This window comes from Triticum aestivum, chromosome 6A (genome assembly GCF_018294505.1).
Source record: "Triticum aestivum cultivar Chinese Spring chromosome 6A, IWGSC CS RefSeq v2.1, whole genome shotgun sequence".
NCBI lineage: Eukaryota > Viridiplantae > Streptophyta > Magnoliopsida > Poales > Poaceae > Triticum > Triticum aestivum.
In genome coordinates this window covers 100651346-100665200 of record NC_057809.1, presented here as the reverse complement: position 1 = coordinate 100665200, position 13855 = coordinate 100651346, and the positions used below count along the sequence as shown (strand labels likewise).

Below are 13855 nucleotides of genomic sequence, written 5' to 3'. Positions count from 1 at the left end.
GAGGTGAAGAAAAATAATTATGTAAAATACCTAGGTATTAATCTATATATTCTGCATTTGTAGTACGAATGGCATAGTTTTCGGGTATCCATGGAGTCCCCGCGGGGGGAATTTCATACCCATCCCCGCCCCGCGAGACTAACGGGTACCCACCAAACAATACCCATGGGGCTAATTTGTCCCCCATCCCCGCTCCATGACGGGTAAATCCCCGCGGGTACCCATACTCACGGGGAATATTGCCATCTTGAGTCTGGACGCGCTGCAACACTATTCCAAACAGTGGAGGGCAAACACTTCACATTGATGCATTGTTGGATGAAGCTCAAGGGTTAGAACAAAATTTGGATAAACAATATGCGTCGATGAAGAAGTTCAAGCTTGAGATGAATGCCACTTTTGAGGAGTATGTTGAATTTGGGGTTGATGAATTTGAAAAGCTTGTTGAACATCCGACGCTTTCATATGTAATATTTATATTTGAATTATTATTGCATTGAAACATTTGCACTACATAATTGTGAAAAATACGTTCCATCTTTCAATCATATTCAATGCTCCAAATAGAAAAAATATGGACAAACTTTTAGTGTAGATACGTTGATGGCCGACACATATATCGTTGTCCGCGGACACGTCCAAACATGTGCTATTTCCATTTTGATGCAGTACGTTGAAGTTGCCCTTACCTAAGGCAAGTAATAACATGAGTTGCCAACAAGTCCTGAAATTTTATATGAGTTGGTGAAACCTAAATTATATTGTCACAATTAAAACCATCCGTGGTACAATAACAAATGCAGAGAGTCAAAAGTAAATAACAAATTGAAGCCTTTACGGCTCGCTCGGCGTGTCCACGTCATCACCGTCCTGGCCAGTGGCGACAAAAGAAGAAAAACTCGCTTCATATCGCTAGATGATTGGAAGAAAAGAGAAGCGATTCTTTGCACCGCAGCACACGCAACCTCCTCCTCTGCTCCTTTCCCTCCCTCTGCGCCGCTGGATCTGCAGCAGCTCCCTCCCATGGTCCGCTGAGATGATGGGCGACACGCCGCCGCCTACCGCGCCCTCGACCTCCTCCTCCTCCTCCCCCTCTTCAGCGGCGGCGAGCTCTTAGAGTCGGGGCCCTCGCCGCTCGTCTTCCTACCCCTACCCCTGATCCACGACGGCGGCATGGACCTCTCCCGCTACGGCGAGAGGCTGCTCAGCTCCGTCCACTCCGCACGCTCCGTCCACTCCGCACGCTCCCTCGACCTCCCCGAACCCAGCCCCTTCCACCGCCATCCCTTCGACTCCTCTCTTCTGCCGCAGATCGACTCCAACCGCGTGCAGTGCTCGAATCCCGCTGCCGCATCTTGACTCCAACCGTGCGCTGCGGGGGGTATTCTCCGCCAAAATCGCGCCACCACCGCTACTGCCACAGGTATTATTTTCATGTGCAAACTTATAGAAGTAGGATAGTCCTTTTTTCCTTGCAGACATTGTATTATAGTTGAGGTTGGAGATGAGAACTTGGTGCAGCATATGGATAAGGCACACCCAGTTTCACTTGTAGGTGTTGTTGATTTTATCAAGCGCTTTCAGACAGAGATTAGAATTAGAAGGTGTTCTGCTTATATTTTCCATGCAAATCTACAACCATGTTTATCCATTTGTATTAGTTTTGAACTTTAGTGATTAGGATATGGCCGAGGCTGTAAATTCTCTTGGTTTTTAGTTCTGAATTTCAGCTAGATGCAGTTTTGCAGCATTTAGTACACTACTATTTGAGCAGGCCAGCAAAAAAACTGCTTTAGTGATTGTTGAGGTCTGTTGTACTTTTTTCTTGACGCGAGGTTTGCTGTACTTGGAACTTGCAGATGAAGGTTGGTTCGTTTATTGGTGTTAGGTAATATTGATGCAAGATTTCTCCTCTACCAGTCGCAATGGATCCTGACGGCCAGAAAGAAGCACATGAAGAAGTTACAGGCAATGTCGAGGACCGGGAGGTGCAGCATGGGACTGGTGAGGTTTGACGAGCACCTGAGCGCTAGAAAGTTTGATGGGTCAGGGGGAGCACTAGGTTGGCAGCGACCTCCACATTGAACCGTCACGGTCCAAAATAGGCAGTGAAAAGGGACAAAGCACTGGTGGGTTCTGGGAGGGGCACCAAGTCACCGACGAGGTTGCCATGGAACCACCGAGGTCCAAGAACAAAAGGAGGAAGAAGGTAAAAATAATGTTTTGTTACACATGTTTGTAGTGTAGTTTGTAACACGTGTGTTGCATCCTTTTACTGAAACTTGCATATATCTGCCTCAATATTTCTTACCGCCACAACTTGTTGTTTCTAGCAGGATAACGTATAGTTTTGTTGTTATCTTTGTTACCATCCTTACAAAAGTCACTGGTCTAGGTTAAATTTTGCCATTCCTACTGCTGATTGAGGAATGGTTATCTTATTACATTGTTGGCTGCAAAGCTATCTGGCTACAATCAGGAGGGGGCACATATATGCTTTAACCTTTTCTCCCCATGTATTCAGACAAGATTTGACATGGATGATGTAGTAAGAAAATACATCTGATGCACACTGAATGAAAAACAATTAAATCCTGATGTGCTTGTGGATCTCATACCTCTTAGGAAAGCATCAATGTTAGAAGATACTGAAGTTGCTGAAATTCTAAATGAGATATAAAGAAGAATTGTTCGGGGAAAAGGTATTTTTATTCTTCTCCTGAATGGGTACTCTTAGAGAACATATAATATTTCCTAAACATTCAAGACTCTTTGTTGTGAACTATTAGTCTGCAGGATAGTGCTCAACATATTATATCTTGCTTGTTGTGAACTATTGTCTTCCTTGTATTTGGTAGGAGTGATAATTTAGTTTGATTCGCAAGTAAATTTGATGTGTAAGATTATGGTTGCACAGTGCTAGAGCGCTGACCGTTGAGGATATTTTGTGCTTTATGATATTGCAGGTCCAATAGTTATGGACTTATCTGGGTTTATACATAACAAGGAAGCGTAAGCTTGTTGTGCATACATTGCTCGATAAAATAATGTACTTATCATAGGTAAGTTGTTGGCATCGACTCTCAGTTGCAATTGAGAATTTTCTTGATTCTAAAATAGAGTTATAATGTTTTAGATGTCATGATGTTGTATTATAATGTATTCAACTCCTTATCTCCCTCATTATAACTGAATATCTGTGAATTATCCAACTCCAAGAAATCATGATGTATTATAATGTATTCATTCTCGAGACCGCTCGCTTGTTCTCAAAGAAATCTTTGGAGTAATAGAGTATGGCTAAATCTTTGTTGTGGATTATAATCACAAATTTATACCCCAACTGGTGCTTTCAATACTACTGCCATAACCATTGTTTCTCATCCTATTTTCATCTACGAAGTGGATGAGTTCCAGGAGGTGTTCTACGAAGCCCCACGCCCCTTGTCCCCTCCCCTGCTTCTCCGCCGCCACCTCTTTCTCCACCAAATCCACATCACCGCCGTGCCCGTTCCCGGGACGGGACAGGGGCGAACGCGAGGGAAAGAGGGGGGTTGACACGGTGGCGCCGCATAGCAGTGTATGAGGTGGATAGAGGAGGGTAGCGCGTGAGGGTAAACTTCTCTCCCGCTGCAGAGCAGCCCACGGCGCAGTCATCGTCGTCCTTACCTTCAAGCCGTCTGTGATGTCGTCGCCATCACCAAGCCCCCTCACCATGCGGCACACATAGGTGGGTGAGGGAGTCCTGGATTAGGGGGGTGTCCGGATGGCCGGACTATACCTTCGGCCGGACTCCTGGACTATGAAGATACAAGATTGAAGACTTCGTCCCGTGTCCGGAAGGGACTTTCCTTGGCGTGGAAGGCAAGCTTGGCAATACGGATATGTAGATCTCCTACCATTGTAACCGACTCTGTGTAACCCTAGCCCTCTTCGGTGTCTATATAAACCGGAGAGTTTTAGTCCGTAGGACGAACAACAATCATACCATAGGCTAGCTTCTAGGGTTTAGCCTCTCTGATCTCGTGGTAGATCTACTCTTGTATTACCCATATCATCAATATCAATCAAGCAGGACATAGAGTTTTACCTCCATCAAGAGGGCCCGAACCTGGGTAAAACATCGTGTCCCCTGCCTCCTGTTACCATCCGGCCTAGACGCACAGTTCGGAACCCCCTACCCGGGATCCGCCGGTTTTGACACCGACATTGGTGCTTTCATTGAGAGTTCCTCTGCGTCGTCACTTTTAGGCCCGATGGCTTCTCCGATCATCAACAGCGATGCGATCCAGGGTGAGACTTTTCTCCCCGGACAGATCTTCGTATTTGGTGGCTTTGCACTGCGGGCCAATTCGCTTGGTCATCTGGAGCAGATCGAAAGCTACGCCCCTGGCCATCAGGTCAGATTTGGAAGTTTGAACTACATGGCCGACATCCGCGGAGACTTGATCTTCGACGGATTCGAGCCACAGCCGAGCGCGCCGCACTGTCACGATGGGCATGATTTAGCTCTGCCGCCGAACAGTGCCCTGGAGGCCGCACCTGTGTTCGCTCCGACCCCTAGCTCGGAGCCGATCACACCAATCGAGGATGGGTGGTTAGACACCGCCTCGACGGCTGCAATCTCTACGGCGATCGAGCCGAACACCAGCCCTATTCTCTGCGAAGCCCGTGACTCCAAGGAGCCGGACTCCTCTACAGACTCTGAGCCCTCCGCGCCCCGACCGATCGATTGGGCGCCGATCATGGAGTTCACCGCCGCGGACATCTTTCAGCACTCGCCCTTCGGCGATATTCTGAATTCACAAAAGTCTCTCTCTTTATCAGGAGAGCCCTGGCCGGACTATGGTCAACAAGGTTGGGATGTGGATGATGAAGAAAATTTAAAGCCCATCCACCACCCACTTCGTAGCCACTGTCGATAATTTAAACGACGTGCTCGACTTCGACTCCGAAGACATCGACGGTATGAACAATGATGTAGGAGATGAACACGAACCAACGCCTATAAGGCACTGGACAGCCACCTCATCTCATGATGTATACATGGTGGACACACCCAAAGGAAGCGACGATGAGGAACACAGGGATGCAACGAGGGATCGTTCACTCGAAAAGCAATCAAAGCGGCGACGTAAGCACCGCTCCAAGCCCCGCCTCGACAGAGACAACAGCCATACAAACCCAGCCATAGAGCAGGATGAGCCGGCGGACGACGAACATGCCTTCGAGCAAGCGTCCGAACAGGGAAACTTGGATAAACAAACCGAACACCCCGTCCCCGGCGAAAACAACAGTCCGGACGACCTTACGCCGGATAAACTCATGGAGCAGAAGAACCTCCACAAAAGGCTCGTCGCCACTGCGCATAGCCTGAAAAAGCAGAAGCGGAAGCTCAAAACTGCGGAATATGCACTCAGAATCAGATGGAGCAAAGTACGCAACACCGCAGACAAATATGCCGGCAGTTGTCACGACCGGGTTTTCTGGGTATAAATTTCCAAAAAAAGACCGCCGTGCTCATCAGTCCCAGGATTACTGTTAGCTGAGGCTCCAACTTGATACAGAAATTCCAAGCAAAATACAAAAATTATGTGGTACAAGACCATTCTGGCCTGTGAGTACATTAATTGGGTTTCTAGTGGTCGATGGCGGAAGCGGTTTGTGAGACATCAGTGTCTATGGGACTCCATTTCCCACAGGAACAGCTGACCAGGTTAACTCCTATCTTCGCGAGGCTGCTATCACCGTTGCTTAGTTTCCAGGGCTGTCATCGCCACGCTCCTCTCCAAGCAAGCAATCTGGCCAAGACAATAGCCAGGGACAAGCCAGTGAGTACTTTGAATGTACTCGCAAACATTAAGAACACAGGTATAATATAATTGATAATCATGCACTGAAAAATTCCATGATCACATCGTCAGTCATAAATAAAACATCTTTTATGCATGCAAGTAGGTTATTTTCATGCAACGTGAATAAGCAGTAATAGAGTGGGAATAAAATGCCGCAGTCGGGCGTCTGAGCGACACCACATAAAGGGCTTTAAAAGAAATGCCACAGTCGGGCGTCTGAGCGACACCACATAAAGGGCTTTAAAAGAAATGCCACAATCGGGCGTCTGAGCGACACCACATAAAGGGCTTTAAAAGAAATGCCACAGTCGGGCGTCTAAGCGACACCACATAAAGGGCTTTAAAAGAAATGCCACAGTCGGGCGTCTGAGCGACACCACATAAAGGGCTTTAAAAGGAATGCCACAGTCGGGCGTCTGAGTGACACCACTTAAAGGGCTTTAAAATAAAATAATCACAATGAATATCCAGGAGGTAGAACCGTCCCAGGGATACTCAATAATACAAATAATGCAACGGGTTAGTCCATCACAAAATAATAATCATGGTCCTCACAAGTAACCAGTCGGTATCCAAGTTTGGTTTAACAATATCTCCTCCGAAGACCGACACTAAGACCAATACTTGACCCATCCCAGACTGTAATCCTTAACCATGGACACGGCTATTCGAATAGGTTTTAATCTCTGCAGAGGGTGTACTCTTTACCCACGAGTAACGGATTCCTTTAGTCCATCGGGACTAATTCCGTCTACGGCCTTTTAGTTGAAAACACGCCTAACTTGCACACACTAGCTTAACTCATCGGTGTCTGGAATCACCCACGACACTTGTTAAGCAAAACTCTAAGTGGGGAGGCTACAACCTCGCGTAGCATGGGATCAAATTTATATCGCGCGCTCTAAGGGGTGGCCTCCCCTCTCGGTCCCAACCGGAAACACCCATGCCCCCGGACCAGGTGGCATGCCTACCGGCTACAACCGATATCTTCCACCATGGCCTCTCTGTACGGTGTGTGCTTGAAAGGGGTTGACGACTTACTGAACCATACCCTACCTGCGGCAGGGACAAGTGGTAGTACATAGCAAGTATGGGGGTTACTGGAACAAGACTCGATCTACGGTCGACTCAGGAGGTTTATAAATTCCCTGCATGACATGTATAACAAATATATTTCAACCAACAAAATCACCACTCAATATACCTTACCATGCCATACCGGATGTAACCGTCCTGACAGGGACCGGCGATAAGCTCACGCCTACCCAAGGCAGAGGCTTTTCCCGGATTTCTTTCCGGTATGCATGCAAGGCACATGAGGATGATTACCATCACAGTATATTCATTTCCAACAGCAAGGAAATCACTAATATGCATTCATGCAAATGATCATATCACATGAAATAACAAGTTCTCCGATATAAGGTGGTGTTATAAACGTGTCAACTAACACACCAAAAATATTATTCCATGGTTCAGAATGCTTGCCTTTAATGGTGTGGAGAGGTGGGGGTGCTCTCCAAAATTTTTGAAAGCTTCCTTCTCTCCCAAAAATCCTATTTCCAAAAAATATGCAAATAACACATATTTCAAAAACAGTACAAAAAAGTTGTTTGGAAAATTTTCAAATAAACCTTAAAATAAACTAGACAATATTTGAGAGATGTAGGAAAAAGAATTAATTCATTTGGAGTTATATTTAAAAAGTTATAGGCAGTCAAAGTTGTGGTCAAAATCTGTTTTTAATAAAATCAGGAAAAAGAAAACGTTTCAAAAGAGATTACATTTTCGGACAGAGAAGACATATTTGCGCCTTTTACGCCTCCACTTATCCAGCGTGGCTGGCGCGTGAGTCACCGACAGTGGGCCCGCCTGGCCCATTGGTCAGGTTTGACTGGTCCACGTGCGCGTCGTCTCCCCCTGACCGAACAGGGGCGGAGCTCCGGCAAGGCTCGCCGGCGAATGGCGGCGTCCCTCGCTGATCTGAGTGCATGGATGTGCTCAGGAGGTCGAGACGAACTCGGGGGTACCCGCCATGGTCGCCGACGTGGACGGAGTTGCCGGCGACGAGCTTCGCGGCGGAGGGAGCTTCGGGAGCAAGGTGTGTTTGGGGCTACGGTGGTTCCTGATCAAAATCGAGTAGGGGGATGGGTTCACGGGAGGATGAGGAGGTTCCTGGCGAAGAGAACGGAGGGGGAGGCCCTGGTGGTGCCGGAATGGCCGGGGCAGAGGCGGCGGCTGCGGTTGTCGGAGATGGGGAAGGAGCCCTCCCCGGGTCGATTGGCTGCCAATGAGGGTCCTAGGGAGATGGCTTGGGACTTCCTGCGTGCGGAGACGAGCTCGGGGCTCCGGGGTCGGTTCCGATGGTGGTCGCGGATAAGGTCGCCGGCGACCGCCATTCTGTAGCTAGGGCGTCGTGGCGGCGACGAGCGCTAGTGGACACACTCGTGGATGAGCTCGCGCTGTTCCAGGGGCCAGGTGGCGAGCGGGAGAGGCTTGTGCGGCGCTGAACGGAGCAGGGGCTGTCGGCGGCCGTGGCGGCTAGCTCCTGGCCTGTCGGGGACGTGGCGAGGGACTGCTTGGCGTGTTGCGGTGAGAGGGGAGCGAGTGGCGTGGCTCTGCACTGGTGGCAAGGCCAGGGGCGCGACGCGTCGGCTCGGGCGCGACACGTCCAAAACGCGTGCTCTGCTCGCGCCCAGAGCACGCACGGAACATGCTCGACGGAATGCCATTGCATGCTAGAGGTCTCGGGTGAGGTTGGGGTTTAACAGACCTAGGTTAAAGTCATCTAGAGGTTTAGTGGACAGGTTAATTTGATCAGAGGTGCAAGTTCACAGTGTAAACTTGAATCCATGCCAAATCTGGCTATGCACACAGGGTGTTTGATAAAATGCCACGGGCACCTAGGCTTTTCTTGGAGTGGCCAAATTCTTCAGATCAGGGTCTCCTTAGATGCATAAGGAGGTGATGAAGTTAGTTTGCCAAAAGCAGAAACTTGTTAGTGCAAGTTTTGCAAAACTTCAATTCTAGACAGAAAGAAAAAGGCATTATTTCATGAACCAAAAATGAACCAATGGGTGCATGCTCCTGGATTTAGGGGTTTGGTAGGGCTGTCTACAAGTAGGAGAAATCACAAGATCATTGGAGCAAAATTAAATAGGGTTGTAGTAGAAATCACAAGGCTGGACCAGAATGAAAATGAGGTTGATTCACTCAAATTTTTCAAAGAACAGTACTAGGTTTTTGCATAATGTTGAATCATATGCTACTGCCAATATCCCATAATTTTGGTGGAGGCTAGAAAGAAATATTTAAATGGGTTGTAGTGCAAAATTGCACTCTGGACCAGAGAAGAAAAATTGGGTGCAGAGCTCAAAATATTTCATGAATAAAAGATATTTTTGTATAAAAGTGATTTAAAAACATCACATGACATCTCCAAATTTTGGTTGAAATTTTAAGTGAATTTATCAAATGGTTGTAGTTCAAATATGGCCATATAACCTTGAAAAACCATTTTTCAAGAAAATAAAGATCAAGCAAATTAATTATGTAATTAGTTATACTGATAAAAGAAAAGTTTTTCTTGAGAGGTTAAACAAGTCCAATAACATATTTGAAAGGTTTTCATTTTAGGAAACAACTCAATGATAATAAGAAAGGAAATGTTTAAAAAATCAGAAAGGAGTCAAAAAGTCAAAGTTTTAATTCCTGGCAAAAAATTTAATTTAATAAAACAAGGCCAAAATTTTGGGGGTGTCACAACACTACCCCCTTAAGAAAAATCTCGTCCTCGAGATTTGTTCAAAGTTGTTTTAAGAAAAACTATGCGCAATAAAAATGTGGCTACAGTGAGAGGGCAATAAGTGGTGAAAAACCACAGTGTGAATACTGGTGCTGCGTGGAAAAATCTGCGGTTCGGGACAAAAACGTGAGATTTCTACGCTGGATATAAATTTAGAATAACTTCTAAATTTAAATATACGCTGGTCGTACCCGAGAGCATAGTGCTCTCTCTGGCCGACAGGTGGACTCGGGGCCCACTGTCAGCCTCTTCTTCTCCCTCTGGTTCTCTCTTCTTCCTCTCTCCCGCGTGCTTTCCCGCGCTTTCTCCACCGGCGATGCCTAGCGCGTAGGGCATCTAGGTCGTACCGTGGTAGTGCGCGGTGTGCTAGCTGCCGGTGCAGCGTGCACTCACCTCACGGGCCAGCGCGCTGTCGGCACTGCTCGCGGATTCGTCTCCAAACACCGGCGATCGGCGACGAGCGGCGTTGGTGGACTTCGCCCACCGTACACCGAGCTCGAGCTATAAAACGGCAGATCGCCGACGAGCGGCGTTGGTGGACTTCGCCCACCGTACACCGAGCTCGAGCTATAAAACGGCCGGGGTGCCCCTCTCTTCTTTCTCTCACCTGGCCTCACTTCTCCTCCTCCTTCCTCCATTACTGCTTACAAAAGCTCGGGTTAGGCTCTAATGGCGGAGGCGATGCCGGACTGGTTTGCGATCCTGATATGCGTAGGGCTGGCGACACTGTTGGGGCTCTCCGTGCTCCTGTGCGCGATGATCCTTGACGAGCGTCGCGACGCTGCTGCTCGGGTGTTGGCTCTCCGCAGTGGTGGTGATCACGAGGAGTAGATGGGGTGTGCCGGGTGCTAACCGTTGTTAGGGGGTGATTAGCTGGATGTAACACCGTTGCAAAGTTTCGCAAACAGTGTATGTGTTCGAATGATTATGGTTGTGAGTCTGCTGCCGTGGTGCTGTGTGAAATTAATTAATCCACGCCGTGAGAAGGTGCAGATGTAGCAACTCAGGGAAAAGAAATCTTACTCCAGAATTTTACGAGGGAAAAACAGTTAATTTAAAGGAGCATAAACCACAACAAAAACTACACACATTAGTAGAAGCCAACTCTGTTTTTAAGGCGTCCCGCCTTGGACGCTTAGGCGACGCTTAGGCGATAAGGCGCCCCGCCAGCGCCTTACAAATATGCCCGCCTTAGGCGCTTAGGCGTCCGCCTTAGGCGCTTAGGCGTCGCCTAGGCGATAAGGCGCCCCCCCAGCGCCTTAGATCGCCTTACCGCCTTAAAACATAGGAAGCCAAATAATTGACTCGTCGTACAAACTCAGGGTATCACGCATAAGTCACACACATAAATAAATGTTGCAATAATGAACACCGTAGCGACGTCTAAAATGGGAATGGTAACTGGACGGGGTCCCTAGAAAATGTCTCTGGTACTGGGATACACTCCTCTTCTATCGGGGGAAGTGGATTGACCAGTCGATGCACGTGTCTCTCCTGGTCGGGCCTTAGTGTTCTGCCGATGGCGATCTGAGGATTTAAATCTGCGAGGCTCTGGAGATAACCCATCACACGTTGGGTTAAACGCTCTTGGGCGATGACGTACTGGACAAGGTTGGCCAGGACTGGGTCTCTCTCAATTCGTCCACCGGGAAAAGATGTCACTCCTCCGGGTTCTGCACGGCTCGGGAAGTAATAATACCCTCGTTCGCTGGCATAGGGTACCGCGAATCGAAGGCGAGCAAGCGCTTCGTATGCAACAACTTCTATGGCCATATGTGGGGTTGGCATAGATTTCCCCACGAAGGAGACCTCCGTTGGATCTTGGTTTGAGTTTACAGGAGGGATGTGTACTGCTGCCCAATATCTCGAGGTGGAAGGGGTAATTCTTGATTTGAACAGCTCGTACTGGGGTGGCTAGGTAGCGCCCATGGTACTGCAGGTAAAATCCCGCAATATCTTGACAAAACTACCTGGGGTTGCATCTGGGGTTCTCAGATAAATGCTAGGGCTCGGCATGGCAAGAAATGGTTGTGAGGGTGGTGCACAAGGTGAGAGGTGCTTGGCAAGGTCACGCGGTGGCCTTTTTATAGCACCGGAGCTGGGTCATTTTTACCGAGGTGAATGGTAAAGAAAATTTTCAGCTCTGTTCCAAGGGTCGGGGTCAAGCCACAGATTCACACATTTCACTCTAGTGATGTGTTACTGTGGGGTTGACGGGGTGATTTTTGGTAACTGTGTCCGGGATAGAAATCTTATACTGCATACTGGCGTATCCAGGCAAGGCTACCATTAAAACAGAGGCACGACAACAGGCGGCATTAAATTACAAGGCCACACGATTACAAAGCGAGGGTACACTGGGACTCGATACGACTCGGGTGACTTAGTCTACCTCGTTTACATCCAAGCGGGCGTGCCTTGAGGCTCCTCCACGGGTCTCGTCGTCGGAATTAGCTGGAGTGGGTTGAGGGGCTGCAGGCTCGGGGTAGCGATGAGGACCATCTCGGGGATTGTTGGCCACAATCCCGTTGGGGTGTGCTCCCAATATGCGACGAAGCACTTCTGGGGTTATCGCAGCACCTTGGCCGATGGCTGGGGCAGGCCTCAGGGACTCGATCGGGTGTCCAAACAGCACGACTGGGTTGTCGGCGTTGGGCTCGTTCTCTTCTCTCGCCGGGGCTCGACGAACCAGCTCTCCACGAGCTGCGATTAGATCAATAGTGATTTGATCGCACAGTTCCTCTAGTGCACTTACATAGCGCACTAGGTGCAACAACGCAGGATCCGTCTCGTGATCTCCGTTGGCAACTTGGGGTGGTCTACCATACCCTTCACGTCTGGGGTAGTAGTGGAACGAGCGACAGTTAACTCTGGGCGTCAAGTGCCGGAGATGAACTATAGCCTCTCGAGCAGCTAGTTGGATGGCCTGAAGCTCAAAGGAAGTTGTTCTTCCGGTGAACCTGTAGGGGCGCTCGGGCTCTAGACCCCTACCGTAGATGTGTACAGTGGCCCAGAATTGACGGCTCTCACCCTCATGGGTCCTTGGTACACAACATATTCTGGGGGCTCTTCTAACGCATAGGCACGACGGGTGAGGTTTGCGAGTATGGTCACAAAGCCTCCAAGGTTGGTTGCTGTGGTCTCATTGTGTACGACAGGGCCAGGCATTGTAGCTTGGTTTGGGGTAGAGGCTGTGATGTGCTGTGTTGGGGCTAGCGTGCCCCTTTTTATAGGAAAAAAGGGACGGAGTCTTCCTTTGCACGCTTGCGAGAAAGGACTATTTAGGATTCGATCACTGGCGCATGAGGGACAGATTAGGTTGATAGGTTGGGCACCGACTGCCAAAAGGTGTTGGGTCACTGTGTGGCTATCTTGCACGAGAAGCTTGGCTGGGGTGTGGTTATGGTTTGGTGGGTTGGTTTGCCTAAGTTTATAGACCCGGCTAAGATAGGATTAGCCAATGGTCAGCCTGGCTCTGATACCAAGTCTGTCACGACCGGGTTTTCCGGGTATAAATTTCCAGAAAAAGACCGTCGTGCTCATCAGTCCCAGGATTACTGTTAGCTGATGAGGCTCCAACTTGATACAGAAATTCCAAGCAAAATACAAAAAATATGTGGTACAAGACCATTCTGGCCTGTGAGTACAACAATTGGGTTTCTAGTGGTCGATGGCGGAAGCGGTTTGTGAGACATCAGTGTCTATGGGACTCCATTTCCCACAGGAACAGCTGACCAGGTTAACTCCTATCTTCGCGAGGCTGCTATCACCGTTGCTTAGTTTCCAGGGCTGTCATCGCCACGCTCCTCTCCAAGCAAGCAATCTGGCCAAGACAATAGCCAGGGACAAGCCAGTGAGTACTTTGAATGTACTCGCAAACATTAAGAACACAGGTATAATATAATTGATAATCATGCACTGAAAAATTCCATGATCACATCGTCAGTCATAAATAAAACATCTTTTATGCATGCAAGTAGGTTATTTTCATGCAACGTGAATAAGCAGTAATAGAGTGGGAATAAAATGCCGCAGTCGGGCGTCTGAGCGACACCACATAAAGGGCTTTAAAAGAAATGCCACAGTCGGGCGTCTGAGCGACACCACATAAAGGGCTTTAAAAGAAATGCCACAATCGGGCGTCTGAGCGACACCACATAAAGGGCTTTAAAAGAAATGCCACAGTCGGGCGTCT

General features: G+C 48.5%; 1 long non-coding RNA gene across 3 annotated transcripts in view; it reads left to right on the top strand.

The window, feature by feature from the left end:
• Window positions 1-931: 931 nt before the first annotated feature.
• Window positions 932-13855, top strand: part of LOC123132285 (uncharacterized) — a 26252-nt gene continuing 13328 nt past the window's right edge. For 2 of the 3 annotated variants that reach the window (XR_006464612.1, XR_006464619.1), the window contains exons 1-3: window positions 932-1423; window positions 1860-2209; window positions 2967-3062. This is a non-coding gene — a long non-coding RNA (uncharacterized lncRNA). Of the gene's footprint in view, window positions 1424-1859; window positions 2210-2625; window positions 2703-2966; window positions 3063-13855 lie in introns of all 3 variants that reach the window. The other variant, XR_006464614.1, reaches the window with a different exon arrangement.